Here is a 24,606-nt window from a genome sequence, read left to right as displayed (position 1 = left end):
TCGACAGCCGTCTCTATGTTGTTTAAGTTGTTCTGTCTGGATAATGGATAGGAAAATAAAAAGATTTAAAAAAAAAAAAAGGAAAATAAAAATTTGTACCTTGAATATATGTGGCCTCAACGATTTCAAGAAACGGCAGGTATTAGCTAAAATTGTTCAAATATTTCAGATCGATATAATATGCTTACAAGAAACACATGTGGCGTGTGCTAATAGGGGATATCTGAAAAATTTAGGTATGGATTTGGTTGTCTGCTCTAAACAAACAAGGGTGAAAAGAGGGGTTGCAATTCTCATAAAACGAGTACTGGGTGCCTGTACTAAGGGTGCGGCAGACAGTTGGGGCCACTGGGCGATTGGAGAGTTTAGGGTAGGGCATGTCACATTCACACTATGCAATATCTATAGTCCTAATTTGGATGATGCCGAGCGAATGAATTTTGTGAATGTTGAAATAGCTCAATGGTCACAACCTGTGGTAAGGTGTGGCGATTTTAATATAAACATTGCTGCTGCAGTCAATGTTAGATCAAGTCATGTGTATACAACAAAAAAGAGGCTAATGTACACTGCACTAGGGCGCCTAATCCTAGATCAAGGTCTCCATGATGTCTGGAATGCACTGTACTCTGATAACCCTGGTTGTACTTTTTTTTCCTCTCCTCATACTAAATTCGTCTGATTAAATTATTTTTTTATTGCTTCAGCTTTGCTAGCTAAAGCTAACATTTCCATTCAGCCTAAACTGGTCTCTGACCATAATCTGGTGGTTCTAGAGCTGGCTTTGGATCCTGAAGCTCAAGCACATAATCAACCTTGGTCTTTTGACAGGAAATTATTATTAGATGAGAAGTACTGTCAATTTATGGTTAAAACCATCCAGGAATTTTTTAATGTTAATAAGGGCTTGTCTTCACAGGAGATAGTCTGGGACACGTTTAAATCAGTTGTTAGAGGAGAAACCCTCAGTTTTTCCAAATTTAAACATAGGAAGGTCTGGATTAAGCACCAACAAGACTGTGAGCGGGTGACCATTGCTGAACGGAAGTTGTCTGAAACGATCCGCCTAGGTAAGGAGCTGGCGTTAGTTCAAAAGGCTCAACAAGATCACACTATTAGTAGAACTTCTGCATACGCCAATATTGCTGAACAAATTGCGGAAAAATATGCACAACATAAAGGAGAGACGTATGAATTTAGTGAGAACACATGCAGATTGTTGGCAAAAAGGCTAAGGGAGAAGCTAGTCTATAATGATATCCCAAGAATCATTGATTTACAAGGAATTTTGCAATAAACTAAAGAGGGCGTCCTTAAAGCGTTTCAAGGATTCTATCAAGCATTATATAGCAATCCGGAGTGTGAGACGGCTGGTGGGGATGAGTGGGAATATTTTCATGAGTTGATCTCTGAGTTACTGCTGGAGCATCATAAAATAACATTATCCGTCCCTCCGGAATGGACCGAGGTTGAACTCGCTCTTCTAGGCTTGGCACAGAGTAAGGCAATGGGCTCTGATAGCATCCCTTTAGATTTTTATCAGACATTTAGGAATGTACTAAAGAATGAATTGGTGGAAGTGTGTCAACAGGCTTTTTTTGGGAAGGCACCGGAGTCATGGTCCAAAGCAGCGATCGTGGTTTTTAAAAAGAAAGGGAAAAAAAACGGAAATGGGATCTTATAGGCCAATTTCATTATTGAATACAGATAGTAAGATATATTTTAAATTCTTGGTCAATAGCATGAATGACCTGATCCCAGGGTTAGTCTCACTAAGGCAACATGGGTTTATCCAATGTAGAGACACCACAGAACACATTAAAAGGATAGTTTCCATGTTGGATTGGTCACAGTGTACTAAATCTCCCGTCGGCGTGGCCCTGTTGGATGCTGAAAAAGCATTAGACAGGGTCTCGTGGCGGTTTCTGTGGGCAGTCTTGGCATGAAAGGGATTTCTGGAGGAATTTATTACAGCTCTACAAACTTTGTACTGTCATCCAACGGCGGTAATTCGGGTAAGCGGGGAAGTCTCTGGAGATGTTGCGATAGCAAGGGGGACGAGACAAGGTTGTCCCTGTTCCCCCTTGCTGTTCGCTTTATATATCGATCCTTTTATAGCTACATTGGAGAAAGATAGTGTAATAAAACCCGTCCAGATAAACAGCGGGCTATATAAAGTATTTGCATACGCAGATGATATCGCTGTGGTCACGTCGGATATTGCTGTAGCACTACCCCGGATTATTGAGGATGCTGGAGTCTTCGGGAAGTTTTCTGGGTATAAATTAAATGTCGGCAAGACACAATTGATTCACTCACAGGATGGTCGCCCAGAAAACATTAATTTTGAGACTGAGGCAATTTATCTTGGTATTAAGATTTCATCTAAAGTAGAGGATATTATTCCTATAAATCTTGATCCTATTATTGCTTCTTCTAATAAAACATTAGAAAGGATCAACAACTTACACCTAACACTTTTTGGTCGTAGTAATGTTTTAAAAATGCTTATCTTTCCTAAATTTCTTTACATATTTCATGCTATTCCTTTTTTAATACCTGCCGTATTTTTTGCCCGAATTGAGAGAATGTGTTCTAAGTTTCTTTGGGGCTATCGTCATGCTAGGCGAGCTTTGAAAAGGTGTGTTTCACCTAGAGAGAGAGGAGGTTGGGGTATCCCCAATTTTCAATTATACCATTGGATACCGATATTGCAACATATGGGGGTGCTTATGTTGCCGGAAGATCCAACATTAGATTTTGCGGCCCCCTCAATTTATGAGATGCTTCTGGGCTCAGAAGCAAAACTATGTCTAAACCGTATAATTGAGCCTAGTTACTATAAGAAAACAAAATGTAAGGCTATTATTGCTGCATATACAATATGGAGGAAAACAAAAAAGAAATTAGGCATTGGCCCGAACTTGAGCTTATGTACCCCTTTCCAAAATTGTCCTTTATTACCTGAGATTTTTTGCGATCAAGTAATTGTAAGATGGCATACTCTGGGAAATTGTCACCTTGGGGAATTATTTTAGGGGACTCACTTTGTATCTTTTGATTTTTTACAGAAGAACTATAATCTAGCTCGAAGGGATTTCTTTAAGTATCTACAGTTGCGTAGTTTTTGTGAGCAGAAACTTAATAAGAATTTAATTATATAAAAAAAATTTAGATTATAGAAGCACTTAGATTAAGGTTTAAAATGGGTCCCCTTTATTATCTATTTATGGAAAAATTGGAGGATGATTTAGAAGCTTGTGAGTCAAAATGGACCAGCAAATTAGGGACTGAGTGTGTCAGTCTTGCAAGAAGTATAGAACTTGCAACAAACGTTCTATTTAACGGTCCCCTGAAGAGTCAGCACTTTATGTCAATTTTCGGGCTTTATTATACGCCTGGGAAATTGACAAAATGGAACTCGTGGGGGACGGGATGTAGCCGTTGTGGTCAGTATGCTGCTGATGCCCCTCATATGTTTTTTGCTTGTTCTAAGCTTTCTAATTTTATAAAGGATGTTGAATTTTTTTATCACGGTTAGTTTGTGTATACAACTGCATTTATCGGCTATGCTTGTGATCTTTGGGTCTCAAGAAAATATAGCACACGTCTGGTTGGCTGCTGAGGAGGGCCTTGTTTTTATCTGCATGTCCATGTTCCGTTTATGTATTACATTCTAATGGTTGGATAGTGAACCACCAATGTTTATTAACTGGCAAACCAGACTGCTGTCTTTTTACCATCTTGAGTTAGCGTTATATAAAACTAAGAGTATCAGAAGGAAAACTCCGGGGAGCAAATTATGGCATCCTATCGCTAAGTGGATAGGTTCCTAAGATGAAGTAATCTGGGGACAGGATTTAACGCATCTTTCTTCTTTTTATGTAATCTCATGCTCATACCGTTATCGTATAGTGTATAGGTGATGGATGTATGTAACCTGTATAATGTTTGGAAGATGATGTATATTGATGTTTCCTTCTGGTCTTTTCTGTGTTTCTTCTGTATTTTTTTTTCTAGATGTTTGCCTATGCTTCTGCTTGCTGACATAAAATTCAATTAAAAAAAAGAAGAAAAAAAAGGAAGCAGCATTTCCCAATTTGTAAAAAGAAAAAAAAGGAAGCAGCATTTCCCAATTTGTAATTCATTAAGGTTAATTCGCTAATAAGGAATACGTCCCCCTATGCTTTGTACTACTGGCTGTGGATTGTGGTGCTGCAACAAACCATGTCCGATATGGTCTCTATTGTAGTGTAGTTCCTATATTCTCAATAGGCTCTGTGCATTGGAATAATATACACTATATATTTGACATAAGACTGAGGTCAGTATGTCTCTATCGAGTATAGTAAACTTAATTGTGTGTGCCGACTAACTCAGAGGTCACTAGAAACTTTCTCGAATAAAGAAGAAGGGATTCTTTTCAGACAACCGCATAAACATGACAACTTTGTTTCCCTAGGACTGGAACAAATATCTTCAGAGTCGTGGAAACAATAGATAACTATTTCACTCAGTCAATAGTGCATGCTTCGTTTCTAAAGAGTTGCACAGAAATAGTGAGAGAGGCGTTTTCAATAAAAGGGTTCATTGAACAGTCTTCTTTCTCGTGCAAGAGAGATGAACTGCTACAATCGTTAGACAGAATGCAAAGTATAATGCGTACAGTAAGAATAGTATTATAAAATAATACTGTAATAGCATTGTCTGATGCTATGACATATAAAAATACATACATAAATAACATAGGCTAAAATACTCAACTGGTGCTTCTAAAATACGCCTACCCCAATGTACCTAACCTAGGTCTAGTACCAGGGAAGAAGTAAGTGCTGCTTAGCATAGGTTTTAGTTCTGCCAAGAATTGCCACAAGTTTCTCTAGGTTCTACTCAGCTCCATACCTTATAATGAAAGAGGTTGATATCTCTGTCTCGGGACTTGATTTCTCAGCACCCCGCAAGGGGAGTCAGAAACACTGGAGCTGGATTCTCGTCAGGAGGATGTCATCTTCTTGTCAATGCATCAGCTGGAGAGTCGGCTTCCTTCGGCACTTGCTGCGAGCTGCATCGGGCAAGTAGGTAGTTGAACTGCACTGAACCACATCGTGCTTTGCCATAGCAAGTGAAGGTATATTTATACCTTGAAGGTGTTTAGGAATGCCAGCTTTGACGTAAAGTCGGGCATATGAACAACATGAATGAACCCCTAAGGAATAGTTGTTTTCTTGGAGAAATCAATACCTAGGCTAGGGGAACCCTTTCTGCTTAAGAGTCTGGTTTTTCAAGAAATCGTTGTGACGTAGATGAACGGATGGAAGTAGCCATGCATGTCTTTGGGTAGCATGGGCTATGCCTAAATAAGGACTGGATTTCTATGCCTATATAAGGGCAATGCGAATTGTACCTATATAAGTGCATGAATCAGGAAAATTCATTCAGAATCTAAAACAACATACAACACCCACTCCACTTTCTTATGTACGACGTTACTAAACTTCTAAACATGTTTAACATATCTAAAACATATCTATACATGAAGTGTGAACAACGCACCCGAAATACATTTAATATGCATTTGAACTGGTTATACACAAAAAAGATGCATTAGTGCGGTATGCATTTAAGCAATGTTTCATTCTAAGCATATATCTTAACATTTGGATGCTACATGAATGAATCATGAAAATATACATTTATGAAATGGCTAGTAAATACAGAAGAAAAAGCCGAAACCATTTCATGTCAGATTACATAAACTGTTTGTTTGTGGACAAGGATCAAATATTGTCCCTGAAAGTATTCTAAGAATTCTTGTTCTCTATGAATAGTTCTACTTTAAGCAGATTACTTGTGCCAAAAATGAAAAATACAAATTTGGAGAAAAAAAAATTATCGGAGGAAAAAGAGTCCCAAAGTTAGAACTTTATATTGAAAAAATGAAGGTCAGATTCAAAGTCTCTCAGAAAACTGTGTGCTCAAAAGTCAGTGTTAGTGCTTGGAGAAAACGTCAAATCTTCTAAGTCTTTAAAAATGTTGTATATAATTGTAGGTGACAGTTGGATTACCTCGTTTAGAAGATTAACCCCACATAGATGTGAAGCATCACCTTCAGCATTGGTTGCATTAGCAATGTTCGAATCGGTTGGTACCTCTGTGCTAGTAGTTTCCTCTTGTACCTCAGCATCAGCAGTTTGCATCTGTGAGATCGCAATGACTGCCGTCATCAGAATTGGTAGCCGCTGGGGACAACACTGCACATTGGCAGTTACCAGATCCAGCAAAGTATCAACATCCGTTGGCATAACTGATGGGAGTGTTAGACAGATGTCTAGCACGCATTCTTCTCCGCATAGCAGGCAGCGTAGAACAGGTACGATGCAATCTTGCCAGATTAGTCTGAATGACAGAAACCATGTGGTATTCAATTCTCGTAAATGAGTTAATCCCAAAATGTGGACGATGCGCTCACAACACTTCATCTCCAATAGAGCTCTCTCTATGGTGCTTGGGGTGGCGCTGGTGATTTGGCTTGCCATATCGTAGCAGTTGGAGCAAAAATAGTATCCCTGCAATAAGTCCAAAAAGAAGGGGCAGTCCGCCAAACACAGAGTGCACAAAGTTTGGAAATATTCCTGGGACTGCTTCAAAAGGTGCTAACAGTCCAGAAAATACGGTCTTAAATACATGGACAATACCGCTTGTATCTGACATGTTTAAAATGTGACTTAAAATTTCTGAGAAATGTATAGGGCAGATTGTAGTTAAGAGGGCATGTATCTCGGCAGAATTCCTTGCGACTTGCAGATCATAGGTCTCTTTGGCCCAGGTCAGTGGCAAAGTTTTATGCAAAAGAATGGCTTTCATTCTGCTTAAAGTATCAATTCATATAGAGGAGATGTGTTCATTGAAGGCCATAAAGTCGACTCCCTGTCGGTCTTCTGGGTTTAGGAAACAATACTTGCATACAGCAAGTGACCCTGGCTGATACAGTTACTAGATATGGTATGCCTGGCAAAATGCAACAACAGCTGTGATCCTTCAACATGAGGTAACTTCCATTTGAAAGTTGTCCGAACATTGGATCAATACACTCCCCAGCACACGTCAAATTTACATCAAGGTTTCCCTATTAGGGTTGTAGACAGCTCAAATAATAATGTTCAAGCAGGTGAATAAATGTCTCATGAAACAAAAGGTTGTTCGTTGTATATTCCATCATTTTTCGTCTTTATAGTAGTTACCACAGCCAACACGTGTTTTGTCGCATTGGGGGTCTCTCCCACGACTTCCTCAAGGCTAATGCTTCTCATCCGCGATTTTTGATATGTGGTGATAATTCCGACCCACATAGGGGTTCAAGTTCAAGTGACGCGCCCACTCTTATAGCAAGTAAGTATCTCCTTGGTGTATTTCAATTGTAGGTATCAATATTCTTTACCCAACCTTTCATATGTGCCTGCTGGTATGTGTTTTAGGCAATACTGAAAATGGAAAATTGTAACAGGCAGAGTGATTGTTCAATGTATAATCCATTCAGCAGCTGGCTTTTCAGTGACTGTAAATGGCAATCTTTCCAGTTTTTCAATGCTCAGCACCGTATAGTCTGCTCCCCTCTGTGCCAGTTTGATCTGTTTATCAGTGAGATTGAATTCTGAAAACAGTAACATAGTATTGATTAAATGCCAAGCCTGAACAAAGGTTTACAAAGTCCAGCCCAATAGCATGATAGAACTTAATTGCGGCTAACTATGTTGCAACATGACCAAGTCCTGTTCCATGATGTCCATGGCAGAAGACACTATGCTGTCCAATGAATATATCCTGGACGACAGAGTCGTTAACCCATTGTCAACTACAGAGAGAGTTTTCTCTAAATTAATACGATCAATTTCTCATCTTCGTTCTGCAGTCTCTGCTTGAGTAATCTTCCATGCTTCATTGTAAGCAGCATAGATACTGGCATATATAAAACGTTTATGACACGGTTTTCTTGGTCCTAGCAAGAATTCCCTAAGATCAGCGCCATCTTTTAGTAAAGATAAGTGTTGCTTTAAATCCTTGAGAGTGGATGTATGTAGCCGATCAAGGCACAGCTTCCCTACACTGTATGTTGTTACTATTCTAGGATACTGTCTTTGAACATATCTTGGGTCTGGCCTATTGAATGTGAAACCCTGTGTTTTGTTCAGGAAAATGTTGTGAAGCAAAATAGTATGTACGTCGACCTCCCCCGCTGAAGTGATATAATATTCAGGTGTAGGTGTAGGTATGGAAGGGTTAATCATGCCTTTTATCTTGGCTAACCCAAGGCAAGACGTTTGTTGGACAGTGTCATTCAAAAACATAATTCGCTCAGGGATTATAGAGGCTCTAACTAAAGCTTCTACACCCTGTACCTGCCAATCTTTTGTACCCCAGACAGTTTTCGTTTAAATGTTGTCTTTCCAAAAATCGAAACCTAGTCTGGACAGTTGGTCATAAAAGGCTGCAGAATAAATCTGTTTGGTATTTGTTAACATACTTTTCATTCCTGTTTTGTTCACATTTCTGAAGTAATATGATTCTGGATTGGATACATTGAACGCTGAAAAGTACGGAAACTATAGAAGTTACGGTGAGGGCAATACCCTTGTGCGCACAGTGAAGTATTCCTGTGAAATTTTAGAACTAACTATTTAATTGTTTGGCGCTCAACCCCCAGTGGCTCACCGTACAAGCCACTCCTCATACAACCACAACTAAAGATAGAAGGAGCGTCAGATATCGTGATTACAATTTTGCACACATATTGGTGCTATCATGAAAAATCATGAGAAATTACTCAAGACAAATATCCTATAAAATCTTGATTTTTTGTTGTTTAATTTTCATACTATATTCCATTCAGTTTCTATACACGACAAAAAAATTCTAATCAGTTTCTCTTATATACAAAACCTTTTTTACATTAGAAAATGATAATTATTTGATACATAAATTAAGTTTTTCTAGATCACAACATGATGCAGTTCATGATCTCCTTTTCATAATCCACAGCCACAGCCTACGCGTATCGTCCCATCTGGGACATCATCAGGGCTGTAATAGGAAAAGAAATATAAAATCAGACAGACTCCACGTTTGTACAAAAATAAAGTATCATTCTTCTTGATCCCAAACATTAACTGCCTGCCTATATACCATTCTAGGCATCCAATACATCTCATAGTACAATATCTGAATAAACCAATTGACCATTCAACACGTATGGTAAAAGAGAAGAAAACTGAACCCCTGCCTATATCACAATCTGTATTACTTGTAAAGGGTGAGCACAACTCAAGGGGGTGGTTTCATATAATCCTGACAAAAAATCAGAAATAAGAAACTCCATGTATTTTTAGATCCAGATACACCCCACAATTGTCAGAAATTATATTTAAAATGAGAAATTAAACTCTTATAACATGAGATGTATTAAGAACAGAACGTTCTCATGATTGCATAATGTGTCAGCAAAGAGTCTCCACTGCCTGTATCATAATCTAAAATTGAGAGCAGAGTTTCTCACGTCCTATTCTGGTTCAACTCGAATATCTTGGGCATAAGCTCTCTGTATTATATCCTCTTGGTTTCACTTTTATCTGCATGTAAATTTCCTGATAAGAAGAAACATGCAGGACAACCCTGATTAAATTACTCTGCATTCCCCACTTTTCATAACATGTGCCCCAAAAAGGACGAATATTTATGTTACCTTTCCATTCAAAAAATGCCAAACGGTTTAATACTTCAATCGCCTCCTCACATTTGCGGGTGATCCAACCTAAACCAGAAGTTTCTGTAAATGCCAAAAATGCATACAAGGGGGGGGAAAGGAAGAGAGAAACCGTGTCAGCATGAATGACATCACTGCTAGTAAGCTCTGGATGCCCTGTACACTCATCATCGTCCACTCATAAAAATTTGTTGCAAAGCTCCCACCTAGTCAAATAGATGGTATAGTATGCCATGTCTCCTCCACCACTTTGAATGTTGAACCAATATCCTTCATATCTATGGTGATAATTATACAAGTATATAAAAATGAGCCAAAAACCGAAAATCCTGTTTCTAAAGCAGCTTTACTCCGAATTTCTTCACCCCCATGTTAGGCTCACCTTAATTCAGGCAACTAAATGTTGAAATCCTCACACTTTAGTCCAAAATGTAATTCACCGTTATTCGTCGGCCAATTATCTCTATTAGAAGTAATCTGTGAACATAAGAGATTATCCCCTTAAGTAATCATATCAAAACTAGCAGTGTATTCTAGTGGGAGCTAGCTACAACTTAGTCTCACCTGATAATATATCAATTGCGTCCTCAATACTCTTCCCGCCACGAACGTCAGGCTCGATAAATCCCATCGCCAGAGTGGCTTTTCCTCATACGTATTTGTAAATACGTTGTTTTAATGCACATTATTTTTGAATCTCTTTCCCTGGTACTCCTTTTAATTCCGGGGATAACCAATGGGAATATGATCTTGTAATACAGTTACATTAGATATATAGCGGTTCCCCGACTGGGGAAGAAGTGAACAACCAGTAAGTGTATTCCTTGGGGCACATGCTGGATGCGAATGGTGCTCCAATGGAGTGTGTGTAAACTCGTTGTCTGAAAGCACATTTTTTTAACCTTTCTCCGGGGCACTTCCTTTGATTTTAGGGAAGTCCATTGGGAACATGATTTTGGGTATTTAGTTACATTAGATACACAGTTGTTCCACGAATGTTGAAGAAGTGTGCTATTAATAATTTTACTTAATGGTGTAATTGTTGGAATAAGTAGAATAATATAAATGGACTTAAGTAATGAGACTTGTGCCGTAGGGAAACTGCGTGATATAGAATGTGTGTTACTACAAATTTCATTTGGCAGGTCCAATGTGTCGTGAAACATTTTGAATTATGACTAAGCCTTTTCCCGTGATGGTTTACCGGACAGGAAAGATCCATTTCCTGTCCATTTATAGTTGGCCTTAATAGAGGCTTATAACAGGCACGGCAATTCATAACATCCATTCAGTGAACGGGAGTCACCGGTGTTGTACGATTGTGCATTGGGATTTGCGCTGTTGAATATCCAGTAGGGTAAAGCTGGGCGAAAGGATAATAGCGGACCTGGGAGGGAACAGGGTGCTCCTTTCTACTCTAGCATGTGATGACACAGCGGGAAGCTGTCCACGCTAGAATTAGGAATGCTGATAGGCTTGTGCCGGGGAAACAGGAAATTATACCTATGCTTTTTGTTAGAGACATTGAGGCGGGCACACAGCGACGCAACTTTAAGATATTTTTTGGGGGGAACCAATAGGGAAACTGCTTCGTGAGCCTCCCCCTTACGGGCCGCATAGATGAGTTTGGAGCTCCTCGTCGCATGATTGGTTAAACACCTGTATAAATTACGTATGATGAAAAGCCACTCCCACAATGGGATTTATCAAGCCTGACGTTCGTTGCAGGAAGAGTATTGAGGACAGGATTGATATATTATCAGTTGAGACTAAGTTGTAGCTAGCTCCTACTAGAATAAACGAATAGTTTTGATAAGATTACTTAAGGGGATAATCTCTTATGTTCACAGATTAATTCTAACGGAGATAATGTGCCGACGAATAACGGTGAATTACATTTTGGACTAAAGTGTGAGGATTTCAACATTTAGTTGCCTGAATTAAGGTGAGCCTAACGTGGGGGTGAAGAAATTCGGAGTAAAGCAGCTTTAGAAACAGGATTTTCGTTTTTTGGCTCATTTGTATATACTTGTATATTTATCTCCATAGATATAAAGGATATTGGTTCAACATTCAAGGGTGAAGCAGGTGGAGGAGACAGGGCATACTATACCGTCTATTTGACTAGGGGAGAGTTTTGCAACAAATCTTTATGAGTGGACGATGATGAGTGTACAGGGCATCCAAAGCTTACTAGCAGTGATGCCCTTCATGCTGACACAGGTTCTCTCTTACTTTCCCTCCCTTGTATGTATTTTTGGCATTTACAGAAATTCTGGTTTAGGTTGTATCACACACAAATGTGAGGAGGCGATTGAAGTATTAAACCGTATGGGATTTTTTGAATGGAAAGGTAACATAAATATTCGTTCTTTTTGGGGGACATGTTATAAAAGTGGGGAATGCAGAATCAAGTAATTTAATCAGGGTTGTCCTTCATGTTTCTTCTTACCAGGAAACTTACATGCAGATAAAACTGAAACCAGGAGGATATAATACAGAGTGCTTATGCTCAAGATATTCGAGTTGAACCAGAATAGGAGGTGAGAAACTCTGCTCTCAATTTTAGATTATGATACAAGTGGTTGATCCTCTTTGCTTACACATTATGCAATCATGAGAAAGTTCTGTTCTTAATACAACTCCTGTTATAAGAGTTTAATTTCTCATTTTAAATGTAATTTCTGAGAATTATGGGGTGTATCAGGATCTAAAAATACATGGAGTTTCTTATTTCTGATTTTTTGTCAGGATTATATGAAACCACCCCCTTGAGTTGTGCTCACCGTTTACAAGTAATATAGATTGTGATATAGGCAGGGTTCAGTTTTCTTCTCTTTCATCATACTTGTTGAATGGAATGTCAATTGGTTTATTCAGATATTGTACTATGAGACGTATTAGATGCCTAGAATGGTATATAGGCAGGCAGTTAATGTTTGGGATCAAGAAGAATGATACTTTATTTTTGTACAAACGTGGAGTCTGTCTGATTTTATATTTCTTTTCCTATTACAGCCCTGATGATGTCCCGGATAGGACAAAACGCGTAGGCTGTGTGTAGTGGTCTTGTAATTGTGCTTGTTTGGCATACATATACACGTCATGTAAAGAATGTATTTTACGTCATGTAAAGAATGTATTTCTTTAATTGTGAGGATCCTTCTGCAGTCTGGGGTTCGATGGGCTTTGTCAGTTGCTTGTCGGACTCCGGGCTGATGAGGCGCTCCTCCTGTGGTTGTAACCTATGAAATAAATGTACTCTTATTTCTACATTTGGATCCTGGATTATTTAGATCTTTGGTCTTCTATACATTGGTGATGATCGAGATTTGTTTTAACCACCGACCCACGCAACAGATAGGAATTTATCTCTGTTTAACTTGTGGAAGTTCCTGTGGATGCGATGTGCGACACGTTTTTGAACAGCATCTAACTGTGCCTTCCTACTTTGAGTTTATTGTAAATGGAAAGTGTTTTCTCTGGGATTTCCACTCATTTGGTTGGATGTTTGGATTTCATCTGATCATTATCAGAGCGGAAGGGCAAATTTAAAATGTTCTACCTTGGATTATCGATTACAAGTGTTTCAGCTGAAGTGGGATTTTTTGTGTCTTTTACGAAATGGGTGTTCGTGTTTCGGCTTATGCAAGTTGGCAAGATCTGCTGTAATATTGTTGGGCTTAGCAGCAGCCAGCATGCACCTGCATTTTGTAAGCATCCCCATCCTCATTCGGCTTCGGAACCTTCTTCAAGGCATCGCTCAAAGCTCTCTCTCTGGAATTATTTCACTGTGACGTTCCGCATTGAATTGTGGGAACGAGCTGACGTTTGACGCTGGCACGTCGACGGCCATTTTGGTAAAACTCTGAAGCTTTTGTGAAATTAAGGTACCTTTCCTGTGAATGCGCTGTGAATATCCTTAAACGCTGTCATGTTCTTCGAAAGTCACTTAGTGAAACAGCGGAACACTTCCATCACTAAAGGAACCTTTGGTGCGATTTATTTACCGGTGATTGGCACACTTTTTTCCAGTAATCTTTATTATGTTTTACGGGAATATTGAGAGTTTTAATTGGGCGAATGGGGAGTTGGTGATTCACACACCATCAATTAGAGTGTAACAGTGTTGTATTTAAGGTTAATTGTTAAGCCCATTTATTTAAGTCAATTTTATTTATTGTATTTTATTGCTTACTTATATTGTGCGCTGAATATTATTTTTTTTAAAAAGATGTCTGCTGTGAGAGAGGTCACACAGCCTCCTCCATTTTTAGAAAAACCGGAAAAACCAGTTTAATTATGGTCTGAGTGGTTTGGTTTATTCGAAAACTATATTGTAGCTATTGATGCTGCTGACTATTCCCGGCCTCGTTAATTTGCTTTATTGTTTGGCAGTTTGGGTTTGGCTGCTCAACGCATTTTTAACAGTTTGGTACCTATTCCTCCTCCTTCAGGCCAATCAGGGGATAGGCAATGGAATGTCTACGTGGAAGCCATAGTGAGGCTTAAAAAGCAATTTGAGGAGTCACCTAACATTATGTTAGAGAGACATAAATTTTATAAAAGGAAGCAAAAAGAAGATGAGAAAATTGATGAATATATTTCTGCGTTAAGAATCTTGGCAATTACTTGTGATTTTGGTCCCCTACTTGACAACTATATACGGGATCAATTTGTTTTTAATTGTGCTTCCCCTAAAGTTAAGGAGAGGATCCTCAGTTGTAAAAATCCTTCTTTATCGGAAGTTGTAGATCTAAGTCTTAGTATTGAAAGATCTATAATTTCTACAAAGGCAATGATGGCGGATACTTCTCCTAAAGTGAATTTGGTCTCTGAAGAAATGGGGGAGGAGGGTCTATACGCTGTTGGTGGAAAGGATAAATGGGTGAGCAAGCCAAACCAAAATCAAACCAAGCAAAACTACTGTTTTAGGTGTGGATCTAAATTTCACATAGGGAATTTTAAAGGTTGCCCAGCCATTAATAAATGCTGCACCATTTGTAAGAAGGTTGGCCATTTTCAAAAGGTTTGTAGGTTTCAAAAGAAACCAGTTAAGGTTTACTATGTGGACATGGAAGATTGTTGTGAGAATTTCGACAATCTTTTATTAATGGTGGAAGCAGAGGAAGGTGCAGTCTTTATTAAGGGTTCTTTATGCGATGCTTCTATTGATGACATTGATGTGCATGTAATGGCAGATTCCGGGTCGCCTATCACGATCCTTCGGGATACTACCTTTTATGAGAAGTGGGGAAGAAATGTAAAATTGACACAAACGGATGTAAACCCAAAAGCCTTCGGGAGAAATATATCGATATGTTGGGCTTTTTCATGGGAAATTTTCAAGTTCTTGGAAGGTCAATTGTTACTAAGATCTACGTGGCAATAAAAGGGAAAGATATTGTGGGGTGGAAGGACCTAGCAAAGATGGGCTTGTACCTTGTTCCAGGTGATGAGAACCCTATTAAGGTGCGTGAATTTCCTGTTTGTTTTGTTGAAGGTGCGAAAATAGATCGCTTGGATCTGTTAAATGAATTTAAGAATGTTTTCAGCAATAGAATTGGTTTAGTGAAAGGTGCTGAACACAAGATTAGACTAATTCCGGGGGCAACTCCAGTATTTCATAAGGTACGTCCAGTTCCTTTGAGTGTCAGAGCGGAACTAAAAAAAATGCTTGAGGATTTGTGTAAGGATAAAATTATCGAACCCTCTGAGTCCTCTCAATGGGTCGCCCCCATCGTCGTAGCCTGAAAAAAGAATAATGAGATCAGATTATGTGCGGATCTCAGGGGTCTTAATAAAAATATATATATATATATTTTTTTTTTATTGATTTTCACAAAGTCGGAATCTTAGCAAATTACACAAGAAAGATAATTCATTGCCCCCCCACCCTCCTCCCACCTTCCATCTTCATTACAAACCAGTGGCACAGATACTTATAAGCAAAGATGAAAAAAAAGAAAAGAGGATAAAGCTGGAAAAAATGTGGCAAGAGAATATGTCTGTAAAAGAAAGAAAAACAAAAAGAAGAAGGAAAGAAGAAAAATAAAGAAGTAAAAGGAAACAAGATTTTGTGGATTTCTGGTGGCCCTTCTATGTCTCAATATCCGCCTGCCCTTGTTGATCAATCCATTTGGAGAATGCCCCCCAAACTTCAATACCCATCTTCCTTTTTCTTCTTCCCTTCTTAGCATATTCAGATTTTTCAAGATGGTATGTGGCAACTAATCTAGCCAGCCATTGTGCATAGGAGAGGGACTCTGAGTCTAACCATCCAGAAGAAATGCATATCCTCCATACTGCCATTGCTACAAATATCAGCCCTTCTTCTTTTACTCTCAAGGAGTCAGATTGTGTTCCCAAAAGAATAGTAGTAGGGTTCAGAAGGATTGATTGATTTGTTATTTTACTCAGTAAGTTCTGTATTCTGAGTAGGGTGGAACTAATAATTGGACATGTTGCAAATATATGTATAGAGTCGGCCCCTATCTCAGAGCAGCGTGGGCATAATGTTCCTCTCCCAGATCCCCATTTAATGATTTTGCTAGGTGTCATATACAAAAAAATATAGTTTTAAAATGTTGTGCTTGCAGTTTGGCCGAAATAAGGATTTGCTGTGATAAACACAGGGAGTTGAAAAATATGCTTTATGGGGAATCAAGTTTAGTGTGCCATTTGGAAGCAATAATTTCTAGATCATCAGGGGTTTCCTTGTTTATTAATTGATATATACTTCCAATGCGAGTAGAGGCGATATTCCGGAGAGTGTTCATAAGCTCAACCTCGGCAAATCCGTTAGCTCCTCCCACTTTCCTGGCAAGGTAATCGTAAATAGCCATATATTTAAATAGGTCTTGACTTTTTAATTTGAATCTAGTCTGCAAAGTTGAGAAGGTCTCAATTCCACTAGTTGTTATAAGGTCCCCTAATTTTGTAACCCCTGCTCTATGCCATTCAGATAGATAAGATGAACTAAATATAGCAGGTAGGTTGTTGTTATTAATTATAGGGGAGTAATAATTATATCTACCCATTCCAAACGTTTTCCGGACATGGCGAAAAACTTTATAAGAATTCATTAGCGTCTTGAATTTAATACGATTGTAATATCCATAGGCTGTTTCTCAGACTAAACAGCCCCATTGTTGTTCCCCTAGCAAGGACCAGAAGGGTGAGGGCAAAGACGGATCAGCTCCACAGGAGGATTCTCTTAACAAAACTGAGCTGTATTGAAGGACTGCCGCCCAGTAATATACGATGATGTTGGGAAAAGCCCATCCCCCTCTGTCTTTCGGTAACGTGAGATGTTTTAATGCACGTCTAGGTTGAGCGTATGACCAAATGAACTGTGTAAAAATTTGTTGAAATTTAAGTAGATCTTTTTTGCTAAACTCAAGAGGGATACAGCGAAAAAAATTAAGTAATTTAGGAAAATAGGTCATTTTAATGACATTGCACCTGCCAACCAGCGTTAGATGTAGATTATCTATTTATTTTAGTGCCTTCGTAGTCTGAACAGCAAGGGGAGCCAGATTAGCTGCAACTATTTCCTCCAGTCTAGGTGTTACTAGTACGCCCAGGTATTTGGCCTTTGGTACCACTCTAGCATCAGCCCAGATGATTTTATTATTTACTACTATCTGTGTTTTGCTTTTATTTAAGGCATACCCAGATAATATTCCAAATTTGTGGGCCTCCCTTTCTAGTGCCTGTATAGAATTGGCAGGGTCTGGAGTAGTGATGGCGAGATCGTCAGCATAGGCCAGGATTTTACAGTTGTTTTGAAAATATGTTACTGGAGAAATGTTGTGATTCTTCTCTATTTGTTTAATGAGAGGGTCTAGGTAGAGCGCAAACAATAGCGGGGAGCAGGGGCAGCCCTGCCTGGTATCTCGTGAGATTTTAAAGGGCTGCGTCAAATGTCCAGTTATGACAACGCTAGCGGTTGGGTTGTTATAGAGTGCCTGCGCCGCCTGCATGAACCTACCCCCGAATCCCATACTGTCCATTACTCTCCAAAGAAATTGCCAAGAGACCTGGTCGAAGACCTTTTCGGCGTCGAGTAGTATTAATGACATCGGATCTCCAGCGACTTGAGCAGCGTCAAACAGAGTAATAACTCTCCGGACATGTTCAGTGGTCCCTTTCTTAGGTATAAAACTGTGTTGCCATTTTGAAACAAGGGGTTCCACTACTCGAGATATTCTAGACGCTAATACCTTGGAGAAAATTTTAGAGTCGCAGTTGATGAGGGTTATTGGTCTGTAGGAGCTCATATCTAGTGGAGATTTGTCCTTTTTTGGAAAGATAGATATTCTGGCACTAGACCAAGAGCTTGGAGGTAAAGTGCCGCTGAAGATGGAGGTAAATACTTCTGAGAATATAACCTTGATTTGGCTTGCAAAGATTTAAAAAAATTCGACGGGAATGCCGTCAGGGCCAGAAGCTTTTCCGTCAAGAAGACTTTTGAGGGTATCCAGGATTTCTTCCCATGTAGGGGTGAGGTCTAGTAGTTCACTTTCTTCTAGGCTAAGCTTGTTTAATTCGATCTCGCTAAGATATTCAAGGATCTTTCCATCTAGAACATCGGTCATGCAGCAGTTTTCTTCCTTATATAGCTTAGCATAAAACTCCTGGAACTCGTGCCGGATGCAGCTAGGATCGGAGACCTCGGTGCCTGAAGACGATCTAATTTTGTGTATTTCATTAGAGGTAATTTGTTGTCTCGTCTTAACAGCTAAGTGATGTCCAATACTGTCACTGCACTCATATGTCTTCTCTCTTGCTGCTGCCCACTTAGCTGCTATTTTACCCATAAATACCGCCCCTATTTCCGCTTTAGCCAGGATCGCCTCTTGCTGGACTGGTTGGCAATCTAGTCCTGCATGGATTGTTTGAGTTAGCTTCATTTCTATTTTTCTCAATTTTTCTTGGAGATCTTTAACCTGGGCTTTTTCTGCTCTGTTTTTATGAACTGAAAACCTAAGGGTCTCACCTCTAATCCCTGCCTTTAAAGTGTCCCATACTATCATCTGAGAGGCGGAGCCAATATTAATCCCCAGGAACTCTGGGATCCATCCTCGCATATGATTGATGTAACTTGGATCATATAGTAACGCTTTCTCAAAGCTCCATCTAGAAGCCTATCTAGGTTGCCCAAACTCTCTTATGGTAAGAATGATGGGATTATGATCGGACATAAATCGGGGTGCTATATCTATAGTAAAACTAGTAGCTAATGATGCGGAAACAAAAAAATAGTCCAGCCTAACCAATACTTGGTGTGGAGCCGAATAAAAGGTATATCCAGGTAGTGAAGGATTTTTGCTCGCCCAACTATCTATCAGTCCATGAGTTTGTAAAAGGTTGGTTAGGGCTTGGAAGACTTGGGGTTTCCTTCCTTTGTATTTCCAGGTTGTGTTGACATCCCAATTACCTGGTAGGTGTATGTTAAAATCCCCACATAACACTATCGGGGTGGGCCAGTGTGCTAATTCATTTGAGACCTGATTAATAACCCCGGGATCATCAGCATTGCTCCCGTATAGTGAGCAAAAAGTAAAAGAGATATTATTAGGGAGTTGAATCTGGGTGATAGCCCACCTTCCTGATGGATCTGATTTAGTTCGTGGGTTGCTAATAGCTAATTTTCTGTCGGTTAAGATTCCAACCCCCTTTGTTTTAGCTCCTTGTGTGGTGGCGCCCACTACTTTGAACCCTAACGTGTTTAGCAGATGTTTTTGGGATTGTTCTACATGGGTTTCGTGTAAACATATTATATTTCCCCTAAGTGTTCGCAAACCCATAGCCACCTTTTGTCTCTTTGATGTATCATTCAGGCCACAGACATTGACTGAGACAATTTGTAGTGGATCTAACCTAGCCATCTAAAGGGTGATGGAATGGTCATCTGAATTCCATAAAAAAATTGGTGTGGGTATGTGTGTGTACAGTGAGTATCTCTGTGTGCCTGAAGCAACCCTACCCTCCCCTCCCACCCCACCCCCCAAGGACCCCCCTCCACCCACCCACCCTCCCCCTTATGTGAGCAATCAGGCTGAGCCTGAATGATGGAGGTCAGTCATGAGCCATGGCCGCCAGCCACGCCAATCATCTGCGAAAAAGTGGCCAATGCTAGACAAAATACTCAAGTGATCCATCATTTAAAGTTACAGTCATCCCCAGTTCCTTTCGCCCCCTTCTTCCCGCCCTTTCCCCATCAAAGGAGGAGTCAGGTTCTAGGGGGTACGAGAGAGAAGAAAAAGAAGAAAAAAAAACAAAAGAGAAGAAATAGACTAATCTAAGGGGAAAAAGGAAAAAGTAGTATTGTTATACACATGGAGTATATGCGTACGCAATCCAGAATGTATGTCAACATTTTTCTTTTCTATTCTATCCCTCTATAGAGTGGGAGATAACATCAGATTAACATCAGGTAGCCAATTAGGTCGTTTGTTAGTTTGCCCCTTTTTGTCCTTTCTTTCGTTTAATCTCTTCCAGATACTCTTTGGCTTTGATCTCTGATGTAAAAACCTTGGTAGTACCACACAGGATAACTTTCAGTCTTGCCGGGTTCATAAGGTATACCTCTGCACCTAATTGTTGTAAGGGAGAGATCAGCTGTCGCAAGTGCCATCTACGCTCAACAGTCTGATGGCAAAAATCTGGCTTAGAAAAAAAGGTAATCCCATGAGCTCCTTTTTTTGAATTGGGTCGAGCCTTATCGTATACCAATTGTCTCAGAAGAAAGTTGCCAAAGTATACAAGGAATACCCGGGGCTGACTTTCAGTCACATTACCATTCTTATATTGCTTCTTCAAAAAAAAGGGGAACCTATGTGCTTGTTGCACTTCACGGTCCCAGTCCCATTCTGAGTGTTCTGGAAACGAATCTTGCAGCAGTTTGACAATGACCTGTCTGGGGTCTTCCCCCTCCTTTCCTTCAGGAATCCCCAGCAGGCGCAGGTTTTTCCGGCGTTGCCTATTTTCATTTTCTTCCATTTTCACCATTAGATCTGTAAGACAAGCAGAGTTGGAATCAGTTACTTGTTTGGTTGCCACTGCTTCTGTCTCCAAGTGTTCAGTCCTAGCCTCGACCATGCCCACTCTCTCGCTGATGTCTATGCAGGTCTTGTTCAGCCGTCTGAGACCACCCTGTAGTTTCTCCGCTGCTTTTTTGGCTGCCTAATTTTCACCTCTCACCTCTTCCTGGAAATCTTTGATCGAGGTAAGTATGGCGGCGAGTGAGGGTTCCAGTACCTCATTTGTTTTAGCTTGTGATCTTCTCGGGCTACGCCCCTGTGATAGTGAGTGTGACATGGTCGGCTCATCTTCTTCTAGGTGATAAGACATCTGTGAGTCCGAGTAATCCCATTTGAGCTGACTCCGTCATTTAATCTTATTCCTTGGTTTTTTGGGACGGACGATTGTACCAGTGTTGTCACGGGAGGTCTCGCTTTCCTCTTCACTGGTACTGTTAGTATTGCCTTCACTTTCTTCTTCTGTCTCGATTTCCCCTGACGAGCTCGGAGTGCTGTCTGATACTGAATAAAAGGCCTCTTGACCAATTTCTGGGGTCCATGGGGCAGCAGAGCCAGGAGGAACTTCCAAGCTTCGAATAACAGTTTCCGTCTTTGTGGGGTGATCTTTGGTGTTCAGCTTCTCAAAGGGAGGACAAAGGGAATTAGCATTATTTCCTTCGTCTACCAAATGTTCACCTTTAATAAAAATATAAAGGTGGACTGTCATCCTCTTCCCAAGATCCATGAATTGTTGGCAAATCTAGGTGGGGCCAAATGGTTTTCACTTTTGAATTTAAAGTCAGCTTACCATCAGATCCCCTTGTCAAAAGAGTTGCAGGAGCTGACTACCTTCGTTACCCCATTCGGCACTTTAACATTTTTGAGACTCCCATTTGGGTTAGCGTCGGCAGCCAGCGTTTTTCAAAGATTGATGGACTCTTTGTTTAAAGATCTGGTGGGGGTCCAAGCATACTTGGACGATATTTTAATTTTTGCTAAAACAATGGATGAACATAATTATTTATTGAGGAAGGTTTTGTCGATTCTAGGGGGGAGATGAATGACTGTGAGGGAGGGCAAGTGTAAACTGGGGGTGTCAGAATTGGAGTACTTGGGCCATATGATTTCAGAGTCTGGTATCAAACCAAAATTCCTTGTGGTAAGAGCTCTTAAAGAACCCAAAGCTCCAGGGGATAAAGATTCCTTGTGCTCATTTTTAGGTCTAGCAGAGTACTATGCTAGGTTTGTGGGAAATTATGCTCAAGAGGTGGAACCTCTTCGTTTGTTGCTTAAAAAAGGTCCGAAATGTATTTGGACCAAAGATTTGGATGAGTCCTTTATTAAGGTTAAGGAGTTGATTTGTTTCGGCTCAGGCTCTTCATGATTTTAGGGATGACTGTACTTGTATTATCTCAGTGGATGCGAGTATGAAAGGTTTGGGGGCTGTGTTAAGTCAGCAAGTAGATGGTAAAGAGCAAACTGTGGCTTTTGCTTCAAGATCTTTGAAAGAATTTGAGAAGCACTACAGTACAATTGAGAGAGAGGCATTGGCCTGCATGTGGGCGGCTCAAAAATTAAAAATGTACATCTGGGGTCGTAGATTTGTAATGTTATCGGACCATAAACCTCTTTCTTTTATTTTTAGCAAGGTGACTGGGACCAATAGTCTGTCTCATAGGTTGACCAGATTAGTTTCTAAACTTCAGGAGTTTAATTTTGAATTAAGACATATTGCTGGGGGAAAAAACTTCAGGGCAGATTGGTTATCCAGAATGTTGATGGATAAAGATGACAAAGATGATTTAGTGGAGGAGGATATGGATTGTGTAACTGTGGTTGACGCGATTGAGGAATGGAACTCTGCTATTTCAGAAGAGGAATGGAAAGATGCTTGTTTGAAGGATTTCATTTTGTCTCAAGCTTTGGAATTTTCTTCTAGGGTATGGGCTGATATGAGGAATGTATCTGGTAATTTGAGGAATTTTTCTCAGATAGCTGAGGAACTTTCTGTGAAGGATGGCATTTTGTTAAGAGGAGATAAATTTGTTCCACCAAGCGGATTGAGGAACGTGATTGTAAAGCTAGCACACAAAGGTCACTTGGGTGTAACAAAGACGAGTATGAGAATTAAGTCTCATTACTGGTGGCCTGGCATTAATGCACAGGTGAGGGCTTTAGTGAATAATTGTGAGGAGTGTTTATTGTCAGATAAACATTGGAAAACGCATGATTCTCCTTTGCAGCTTACTCAATTTCCTGAGGTAGCGTGGGAGAAAGTAGGTCTTGACTTTTCAGGTCCGTATAATGTTCTGCCAGAGGGAAAAAGATATCTTATCCTGGCCGTAGACTACTTTTCTAAGTGGATGTATTACAAGTTTCTGGAGGCACCTAATTCAGATAATACTATTTCTTTTTTGGAAAGGGTGCTTTTACTGGAAGGGGCCCCTCAGGTTTTGGTGACGGATAATGGCACTCATTTTGTTTCTGACAAAATGCGCACGTTTTTGGAATTGCATGATATCAAACAACTTAAGGAGACGCTTTATTCCCTTTCTTCCAATGGTTTGGTAGAACGTGGGAATAAAATCTTGAAAGAAGGTATTCAAACTGCGATAGCTTCTGCATTGGATGTGGGTACATTTTTGGGAAAAAAAATTGGAATTATAATACCTCACCACATTGTACAACTCAGGTTTCTCCCTTTGAATTGTTAAGGAGCAGGAAGGTTCATTCGTTTTGTTACCTTCTTGGCTTTATAAAAATAATCCTAATCTGAGTAAGGGTGGTCAGGAAGAACTAGATTTTGCAGTTAAACAGAAACAAGAAGTGATGAAGAGAAATTTTGATAGAGTCAAAAATGTGAAGGATGTACAAATTGATATTGGAGACTGGGTTATGATTAAAAAACCCTTCAGAGTTTCTAAAGGAAATTCAATTTTTACAAGTCCTGTTCAGGTTGCTAAAGTTAGTAAAAATGCTGTGTTTTTGGGGGAGAAGGGCTGGTGGAATGTAATACAGGTGGTAAAATTGTCCGAAGATCAAGCTGCTTCAATCTGTAAGAAGAGAAGTTTGTTGTCACAAGAAGGGTGTGATTGGATGCACTGGTTGCAGCAGGATGTTAAGTTTGATTCTTCTTCTTCTTCTTCTTCTTCATCGTGCAGTGCTGAGAAGGTTCCCATTCCTTCTTACAGTTGTAGTGGTCGTATCAGGAAAGTTCCCTCAAGATACAAGGAATTTATTTCATATTGAGTTTTATTGATTTGTTTATTTATTAATTTTTATTTTCTCTTTGTGTGTTTTTGCAAAGGGGGGAAGGTAATGTAGTGGTCTTGTAATTGTGCTTGTTTGGCATGCATATACACATCATGTAAAGAATGTATTTTACGTCATGTAAAGAATGTATTTTTTTAATTGTGAGGAGCCTTCTGCAGTCTGGGGTTCGATGGGCTTTGTCAGACTCCGGGCAGATGAGTCGCTCCTCCTGTGGTTGTAACCTATGAAATAAATGTACTCTTATTTCTACATTTGGATCCTGGATTATTTAGATCTTTGGTCTTCTACACTGTGGCTGTGGATTATGAAAAGGAGATCATAAACTGCATCATGTTGTGATCTAGCAACACTTTATTTATGTATCAAATAATTATCATTTTCTAATGTAAAAAAGGTTTTGTGTATAAGAGAAACTGATTAGAAACATTTTTGTCATTGTGTATAGAAACTGAATGGAATATAGTAGGAAAATTAAACAACAACAAATCAAGATTTTATAGGATATTTGTCTTGAGAAATTTCTCATGATTTTTCATGATAGCACCAATA

This window comes from Lissotriton vulgaris, chromosome 3_1 (assembly GCF_964263255.1).
Source record: "Lissotriton vulgaris chromosome 3_1, aLisVul1.2, whole genome shotgun sequence".
NCBI lineage: Eukaryota > Metazoa > Chordata > Amphibia > Caudata > Salamandridae > Lissotriton > Lissotriton vulgaris.
This window is presented reverse-complemented; position numbering follows the sequence as displayed.